Genomic DNA, 9,686 nt, shown 5'->3' on the forward strand with positions numbered 1-9,686 from the left:
AGCACCTGCCAGCCAGGCTGGACCCGGAACAGCGACCCTGGTCCTAGACCATGCTCCATCACTGAGCACTGTGGGCTCCATGCTGCTGCTCTCTGGGCCTTCCAGCTCCACGGCTGCATGTCAGATGCCAGGGGTATTTGAGTTCTTGGAGGAAAGTGCAGTCAACCCCAGCTTCCCCAGATGGAGCTAAACTGGCAGATTGGCAGATAATGAGCAGGCAGGCAGGAACGGAAGAAGAGGAAGTGAACCAGAGAAATTGATGGGCACAAAGGGGTGGTGGAAGAATAGGGAACAATGAGGGTGTGAATGTGGTTGCCAGCAGGGATGCCCACACACAGTAGGTCCACATGTGTGCCTGGTGTACACATCCATGGCTGGTCAAATAGACTTTAAGGCCTGTGCATCCATGTGACATGCTGTGTGTCTATTTGGGTGTCTTCTTTCATTCATTTAAGAAATATGTGTGAGGATCTACTATGTGCCAGGCATTGGGGACACCAGCAATGAAAAGGCAGTCAAGCCTCCCTGCTCTCAGTAAGCAAATAAGCCAGTAAACAAACAGATCTCTGATCTGGGAAGGCGTCTCTGAGGAGATGGCATTGAGGCAGAGACCTGATGGATGTGAAAGCCTGGGCCCTGGGGGAAGAGCATTCCAGGCAGAGGGGACTGTACATGCAAAATCCCCGAGGAGAAGTGGAGCGGCAACCGGGTCTTGCAGCCATGTAGACCATAGTCAGGGCTTTGCCTTTTATGCTGAGCAAGCTGGGAAGTCTGCAGATGGGCTTGTTCAGAAGAGTGACATGATCCGTTTTAATAGGATCCCCTGGCTGTTCTGTGATGCTTAGGTGGTGGGAAGGGAGGGGGGAGGCCGGAGGGGGCGAGGGCGGAGGCAGGGTGCCCATTGAGGAGAATATTGCAATTACCTAGACAGGAAATGATGGTGGCATGGAACAAGGTGGTACCAGTGAGGGTATTGAAAAGAGGTCGACTTATGGATAGATTTTGAAAGTAGAGCTGAAAGCATTTGCTAATGGATCGGATGTGGAGTGTGAGAGAAAGAAAATTCAAGGATGACTACTGAGATTTTGACCTGGGCAATTAAATAGATGGCATTTCCACTTACAGAGATGGAAGGGGCAGATTTGGAGGGTGGAGGGAAGTCGGGAGCTTGGTTTCAGACATGCAAAGTTGGAAGTATTTATTAGCTAACCAAGTGGAGATCTTGGAAAAGGCAGTTCAATATACAGGCTCAGTGAGAGGTCTGGGCTGCAGAGATAAATTTGGAAGTTGTCAGTAGCAAAGACCCCCCCTGGACTCTGAGAGCCCAATGAGTACTTAGAAATCAGTTTTGCAAATGGGGGAAACTGAGGCTCAGAGGGGCAGTAATGTGTCCAAGGTCATACAGCAAGGCACAGCTGGCTCAAGCCCCTGACTTCCCGGGTCCAGCAGCTCCTACTACTGCATCCAAACTCTGGCCCTAGAAGATATGGCCCTGTCTCTCTTCACCCAGAACTGACCTGCTCGCTCCCACATGGAAAAGACCATGAAGCAGGCTGGAGAAGGAAGCAGGAGCCATATCCCAGGACCTGAGGGAAGCCCGGAGCCTGGGGAGGCTTAAGCAAGGAAGCAGCATGAGCAGACTTGCATTAAATAGATGGCATTTCCACTTACCGAGATGGAAGGACAGCTCCCCAGCTGCTGTATGGAGAATGGATGGGGATGGGGGGGTGGGGGCTCCAGAGGGAGGCCCAGCCCCGTATCCACCGGGATGGCTTGTCTATCATTACGTCACTCTCTCTTCAACTCAAAGAGGTGGCAGGACTGGTGGTAGCATCCCCATCAAACAAATCGGAACGCCGAGGCTCAGAGAGGAGGAAATGTGCTCGCGGTCACATAGCAAGGCAGTGACCGAGCAAGTCGCTGAGCTTGGCTCCCAGACCGTCGGGAGTGGCCAGGGTCCTTGTGTCACACGTGGGGAAACTGAGACCAAGAGAAGGGCAAGGACTCGTTCAAGGTCGCCCAGCCAGTAGGAGGCAGAGCCAGCCCCCAGCTTCACAAGCACCACCCTAAGGAGCCCCAGCCCTGCCTTGCCTCCCTCTCCCAGCCCCCTCACTCTGACATTCCACTCAGGAAAAGTCAGGCAGGGGACTCAGCAAGCCAGGAAGCCCAGGAGGGGGAGGGAAGAAGCAGAAATTAAATGCGTTTATTTCATTTGAGCAACTTTTTGAAGGAGAAGCGAATTCGACACCGGGTGCGTGCGGGAACTCCAGGCAGCTTTGAAAATCAGTCACAATTACTGAGCCTCGTGTTCTGGGCCAACGGGGGCGGGGCGGACAAGCGGCACTGGGTCTGGGCAGCTTCGGAGATCAGAAGGAGCAGGGACGCAGTTTGGGACATGAAAGGCAGCAGAGCTCGCAAATTAAACGGCTCCCAGCTTAAAAGGGAAGGAAAGTGAGCCGGGGGCCTCCCACAGCCGCCCCGCTCCCGCTTCTGAGGAGAGGCACACCAGCCAAGCTGAGCCGCTGAAACAGGTCCTGCAGCTGAGTCAGGAGGCCTGGCTTCCCTCATGACCTTGGCCAAGTCCCTGCCCCTCTCTGGGCCCCAAGTTTTCTTCTGAGCATTCAGGGATTTCATTCATGCAACAGATATTTATTGAGTGCCTGCTATGTGCCAGGCACTGTTCCAGGCACTGTTCCAGGCACTGGAGTCTCTTAGGAAACCTATGTATAGAGCAGGGAGAGAGACAGGAAATAAATAAACCAGCCAATATATTATATACCCAGTGGTGTAAGTGCTGTGAAGAATAGGGGATTGGGAATTACACAGAGTGGGACAAAAGTAGATTTAATTAATACATAAGAAAACAAGAATAAATTCTGTGTTTCAAGTACTCACAACTGTAACCCTACTTGTGCCACACTCTGTATTGGGAGAGTGCTATTTTAGAGAGAGGAGTTAGGGAAGGCCTTTATATCTATATCGATATATAGATATAGATATTTCAAAGAAGAAGGGAGAGGGAGAGATAGAAACATCAGTGATGAGAGAATCATCGATCGGCTGCCTCCTGCATGTCCCACACTGGGGATTGAGCCTGCAACCAGCGTTTGTGCCTTGGACAGGCATTGAACCCAGGACCCTTCAGTCCGCAGGCCGACACTCTATCCACTGATCCAAACCGACTAAGGCAGCCCTTCTTTTTATAAGATGACATTTGAACAAAGATCTGAAGGAACCAAGGGAGTGAGCCAAGGAGCCATGTGAAACAGTAGTTTTCATACTATATTGTGCATCTATATTGCCTGAAGGACAAAACACAGATGGCTGCCTTCCCCCAGGCTTTCTGATTCAGTAGGACTGAGCTGCTAGGAATGTTCCCATTTTTTAAAACAAATTCCAAGGTGATGCTGATGCTGCTGGTTTAGGGACCACACTTGGAGAAACACTGCACTGGAGGAAGAATGTTCCAGACAGTGAACAGCAAGTGCAAAGGTCCTGAGGCATAGTGTGTTTGTCATGTTTGAGGAATAGCCAGAAAGTCAGTGTGGGTGAAGAGAGGAATAAGTGAGGTCAGAAAAGGTACCAGGCCAGGGTCTCTTAGGACTTCGCAGCCATTGAAAGGTTTTCAGTTGCACTCTGCGAGAGCTAGGGAGTAGAGCAGTGACATGACCCGGCTTATATATTTAAACGATGAGTGTTGCCCACCATGTTGAAAATAGACTGTAGGGAGCAAGGTTGGAAGTAGGAAGATTAGGGAGGGGGTAATTGCAGTCCTGTGGGCAAGAGGTGATGGTGACTTGGACCAGTGTAGGTGGTGAGAAGATACGGGTTTATGGATGGATGTTGAAGGTAGAGCCAACAGGATTTATGAGGGATTGGATGTAGGGAGTGAGAGATGAGACAAGGATGATGCTGACGTTTTTGGTCTGAGTCTCTTGATGGATGCAGCTGCTTTGCTGGGATTGGGAATGATCCAGGAAAGAGCAAGTTTCCAGCACAAAATTAAGAACTTGTTATTGGACAGGTTAGGATGGAGACGCTTACTAGGAATCCGAGCGGAGTTGTCAAGGGAACAACAGTTGGATCTCTGAGTCTGAAGGTCAGGAGCGAGATCGGGGCTAGAGATATGATGTTGGAAGTCATCCACACACAGAGGAAATGTAAGGCTTCAGGCTGGATGAGATCAACAAGTATGTTTGATGAGAAGAGTTGGACAGATAATCTCTTGATATCTGTCAGACCTGACCAGTGGGCAGCACGAATCAGTTGTGGGAGCCCAGTTCAACTCCACCCACTTATTCATGCCAAGTATGCATAAGACAATATACTTGGCACTGTTGAGGATGCAGAAATGGGAAGTTCAATCCAACACACATTTATTAGCTGCTACTTTATTCTGGGCACTGCAGGGGATATAAAGATAAGTAATTGAATCAAGTCCACAAACGTGTATTAGCACCCATTATATACAAGGACCCCCATGTACTTGTCCCTGTAGGGGTTGCAAATATGAGTCACCCAACTTACCAAACATTTATTAGCACCTATTTTATATATGGCCCCAAGGGGATAAAAAATAAGCGGTTGCTTTCAATTCAATAAACACAGATCCGTGCCTATTATGTGGGGATGCAAAGATAAGCGCGATATGGCTCCTGACCTCGAAGTGGTGGCAGATCAGTTTTATTTCTGGTAACAACTCTGATCAATTGGTAGCGACTTTAGGGCTGTGCTAAGAAGGAGTCTGCAGCTTCATTCAGGCTCAGCAGAAAAAAACAACCACAACTGATTAGCGATATCTGCTGTGAGCAAAGGCAGGAGAATGTGGTGGCTTCCATACCATAGGCTTGACATTGCTGGGCCGTGGAACTGGGGCTCAACAGACTGGAGGTGGGCAGGGGCTCTGCCTCAGCCACTTCCCATCTGTTCCAAGTCTTCTCTGTGCAGCACCTTTCATGGATGGAAAAGACTGTTTTGTAGTAGAGTTTGCACTGGGATATTCACTAAATAATAGCTATCAGCCAATACTGCTTTCGCAGAGCAATTTTCCTTTATTCTCACAATCCTGGAGAACAAACAAGGCAGATATTATATTGTCCTCATTTTACCAATGAGGAAATAAATTCAGAGAGAGATAAAGTAACTTGCCTGAGGTTCCAGGGGAAGAGCTAGAGCCAGACCCAGACCCTGACCCTGAAACCAGAATCGGAGCTACTTCCCTTGGCCTGCCTCGCCAACAGCCAAAACTGTTTCTTGAGCCTGTGCAAGACTTTGCAGCTTGCAAAGCCCTTTCCCATCCCTCAGCGCATTTCACCCTCCCAGGAACTCTCTTGGGGTAAGTGTTGACACCCCCATTTTACAGCTGATGAAACTGAGGTTCACGAGAGGAAGAGAAATAAAATTGGGATAGCGTGCTGATTGCTAAATCCAGTGCTGGGGGCGTCGGGGCAGAGAGGACAGGAGGAGGGCAGGAGGCAGTGCGTTCCCAAGGGCCCCATTTGGGGAGGGCAGCAGCAGGCTGGGAGCTTCTAAGTGTCCCATCTGCAGCCGAGAGAGTGTAGCTCAGCAGCCCTCAGGCCCAAGCCAAGAATCAATCGCTGGCCTCTGCAGAGACAACTTCTAAAGATGTTTTTAATTAAAGTCCAGGAAGATCTATATGTGCAATATCTCCTTGCCTAGCAACGGCACTGACTCTCTCCACCCAGCTGGGGATGGGCATAGGGGGACAGGACAGGAGGTTTCTGGTGGGAAGAGGTGGCAGAGAGGAGCAGCGGCCCTGGCCTTCAGGAGCACCCCACAGCCCAGGTGATCTGGACAGGAAGGAGTGTACCAGTGTCTTTCTTTGTCTTTTCCATCAGCAAGTCGCTCAGCAAACATGAGCACATTTTCTATGCCAGGCCCTGTGCCCACTGTGGCAGGGGCTACAAAGGTGATAGAGCCACCATCCTGTCCTCAAGGATCCAGCATAAAGGGTGCTCTATGGATGTTGGGGGACTGAATGGAACTGAATTATAAGCAAAGATAAATGTTCGCTTTCTGCACCTGGCAGAGGGATGCTCCTGCAGAAACTTAGAATGTCACTGGCCCAAACGAACAAGGTGACCAGACAACTTAACAGAGCGCCTCATTTAAATGTGGAGAGGCCTTTCTCTCAGGGGGCGGCTTGGACACACACACACACACACCAGTTGCCTGCATGGGTGAGTCCATTGCTGGGACCCATGAGCAGTGAAAGAGTAAGGGGACAATGTTCCAGAGTCCCCTGGAGACTGGGGAAATGTTTGTGACATGGGGGTGGGGGGGGCAGAGGCTCACCCCATCAAGCCAAAATCTCCATCCTTCTCCTTATCCCCTTCCCACTCTCTCCTACTCTCCTCCTGCTTCGTATGTATCTCCGTCTGTCTCTGCTTCTATATAACTTGACTTTCCAACTTTATCTCTGTATTTCTACCTCTTTCTGTCACACTGTCTCTGTCCCACTTCTGTCTCTGCCTCTCCAAACCTCATCTCTCTGTCTCTGTCCTCATTTCTCCCTCTGTGTTTGGATATCTCTGTCTTCCCACTTTTTCTCTGTCCATCTCTCTGAATCTTTGTCCTTCTGTCCCTTGTCTCTCTGTCTCTGACCCACTTTCTTGTCCCATCTCTTTGTGCCACTTTCTCTGTCAGTGGTCACTGGGCCTGCCTCCTCCCCCTCCCTTCTGTGGCCTCCCCCTCCTGTGCAGTCACTTCCCTGCATCTCCAGGGCATCATTCATCTGCATTAGGTGCCCTGGCTGGGCAGCGGAAGTGGGGTGGGGGCCAGCTCAGCAAGTGCATTATAAGTGATGATCAAAGGTGGAGTTGAGGGTGTTGGGGGGGAGTTTGAGAAAGGCCTTGTTTCCTGTGTAATCTGAGCATTCCCAGGGACTCGACAAGTGGTTTTTAATTTTTAATAGAAAGCATTCCGAGCAGTTCTGGCAGCAGCGGGGGGTGGGACTCATTTTTTATAAATGTTTGAGAAGCTAAATGTGAGCTGAGGGTTTCCCAGGCCCAGCAGGGCAGTGCAGGGAGGGAGGAGGAGGCAGGATAATCGTAATTACAAACATCTTCATAATAATGACACTCGGTCATCTCGATCGAGGACTCTGTTCTTTTCCGACGTGTTTCATCTCTTTCATCTCATTAAGGCATCTCTCTCATCCAGTGAGGCAGGAAGGATAAAGCCTTATCTCTGTCTCACAGAAGGGGAACTGAGGCCCAGTCAGGTCAGGTCAGACGGTTTTCCCATAACCGAGGACAGGGCTGGAATGAGAGTTTATGTCTTCAATCCCTGAGCTCCACCCCCCATAGCACTACCTCCTCCCTCCTTCCTGAGCCAACTGGGGCTTCTCCTGGGGGTCCTGGAGCACAAGTTTGGGTCTCTGTTGGACTTTACAGGTAGCAAGCGTTAAGGGACAAGAAAGGAAATAATTCTGGCCTGGGAGCCAAGACAGGGGTTGCAATTCTGACTCCATGGGGAGCTATGTCAGAACCACCCGGGTAAACCAGAGATGAGGGGTGGGCAAGCCCCCTCCCCCGTGAAACTGGTGCTCTGGGATATTCTACTCATGGCCAAGGACATGGCCCCAGAGACCTTGGGACCCGACCAAGAGACGTGAAAGGAATAACTCTGATTGAGCACCTACTACATGCCTGGCTTCCCCAGGCACTTGAATCCATCACTTTAATCCTCATAGCATCTCTGCACATTTCAGGCAAGGAAACAGGTCAAACAGAAGGAAAGACTTGACAAAGGCACAGAGTGGAGAAGTGGTGGGATTTGAACCCAGGGCTCTCGGATGCCAAAGCCCATGCTGTTTCTGTGGAGGTGTGGGGGGCATCTCCTCCCAGGATGTCCGACTTCTGCCAATTTTGCCTGGGAGGGACACAGCATCATGCTTGCTGCTTCCTCCTGGGTGTCAGTCTCAGCACAGGCACAGTGAGTCCTGGAGGGGACATGCCAGCTACACAGAGCAGGTTTGAGTATTTCCCTTCCACATACTAAGATGTAACCTGGGGAAAGGCATTCAGCCTCTTTGTGACTCAGTTTTCTCACCAGTTCAATCGGGGATTGTGTCTACGGCAGCTGTGAGCAAACTACGGCCCGCGGGCCGGATCCGGAAGGCATTAAGCCTCTTTGTGACTCAGTTTCCTCACCAGTTCAATCGGGGATTGTGTCTAGGGCAGCCATGAGCAAACTACGGGGCCGGATCCGGCCCATTTGAAATGAATAAAACCATTGAAAAAAAGACCGTACCCTTTTATGTAATGATGTTTACTTTGAATTTAGATTGGTTCACACAGACACTCCATCCATGCTTTTGTTCCGGCCCTCCCGTCCAGTTTAAGAACCCATTGTGGCCCTCCGGTCAAAAAGTTTGCCCACCCCTGCTCTAGGGCATCAGTTCTTCTTAGCCTTGGGTGCTCTTTAGAATCGTGGTGGGAGCTTTTTTAAGTACCTTTGCCTATGCTCCACCCCGAGAGAGTCCTATTGAATTGGTCTGGGTGGGGCTCAGCATCCGGTTTGTTTTACGGCTCCTAAGAGGTTCGATGTGCAGCCAGGCTGCGAACCACTGGTTTCTGTGCCTTTCTAATGTAACATTCCACTTGGGGCCCTGGGCGCTGGTTTGCTGTTTGTCCAAGAATCACTTTGGCAACCTTTCCTGTGCCAGACTAGACTTAGGCTCTCCAGCTCAGGTAGCAGAAGGGATGGCTGACATTTCATCTTGGTTTCTGGAAGTCTGGGCTTGAATTAAACTAACTATTGGGGACGGAGAATGCTCAATACAAATCCCTTCTCTGTCCTCCCCTTCCTTTCTCTCACTCTTCCCTCTCTCTCGCTCTCTGTATAGTTCTACTCTCATTGACCCCCCGCCCCCCTTATCCTACCTTAGGATACATGTGGGTTTTGACATCAGATCGACCTGGGTTTGAATCCTACCTTCCGTATTTCCTTGCCAGGTGAGTTTAGCCACGCACTGTCCTTGGTTCTGAAAATAGAAATCCGCGTTCTCAGAACAATCCTGAGAGCTTGGTAGTACTATCACCCTCATTTCACCAATGAAGAAATTAAGGCAGGGTGTTTCACTGCTTTATTTGGCCTCCATTTCCTCATATGTAAAGTGGAAATTTTAATAGAGCTTACTTCAAGGCTTTATTATATAAATCCTATAAGATAACATACACAAAGGGTTTGCCAATATCCAATGCTAAGCAGTCATTCGATTAGCACAATATATCGTTATCATCAAGTAATGATATATAATGATGGATTTCATTTTTACTCATTATTAATTTGACATTTTCACTCTTCACTATGCATAGCAGTTTTCTCATCTGTAAAATGGGAATAATGCAGGATTTTACTGGATCATCTCGTATCAGGCCACCATCCCCAGAGTCACTGTGCCTTCCTCAGCTCATAAGAGCCAAGTATTGCTCTTCAGGAGTTTTGTGAGCCTTTTGATATCACATTGGTAGCTTGAAATTGGCCATGGCGGGAGTATTTACACCATGAAAATCAGCAAACGCTACAAAGTAGGGCATTCCTTCCTGCCCCTCCACCCCCTGGAGCTGATGGTTAAACATGAACCAGCACACCGCTGCATCACATCACAGAGGGCATGAGGACTCAAGGAGGGAGTGGACGTGGTGGTCCACTGTAAACTG

The 9,686-nt window shown here is 49.7% G+C and overlaps 1 protein-coding gene across 1 annotated transcript in view; it reads left to right on the forward strand.

Moving 5' to 3' along the window:
• CDH22 (cadherin 22) overlaps positions 1 to 9,686 on the forward strand; it is a gene marked incomplete at its 3' end in the record, with an annotated part of 91,493 nt that overhangs the window by 12,975 nt on the left and 68,832 nt on the right. The gene's annotated exons all lie outside the window — the stretch shown is intronic.

The sequence above is a fragment of the Myotis davidii genome, unplaced genomic scaffold, assembly GCF_000327345.1.
Source record: "Myotis davidii unplaced genomic scaffold, ASM32734v1 scaffold827, whole genome shotgun sequence".
Taxonomy (NCBI): Eukaryota; Metazoa; Chordata; class Mammalia; order Chiroptera; family Vespertilionidae; genus Myotis; species Myotis davidii.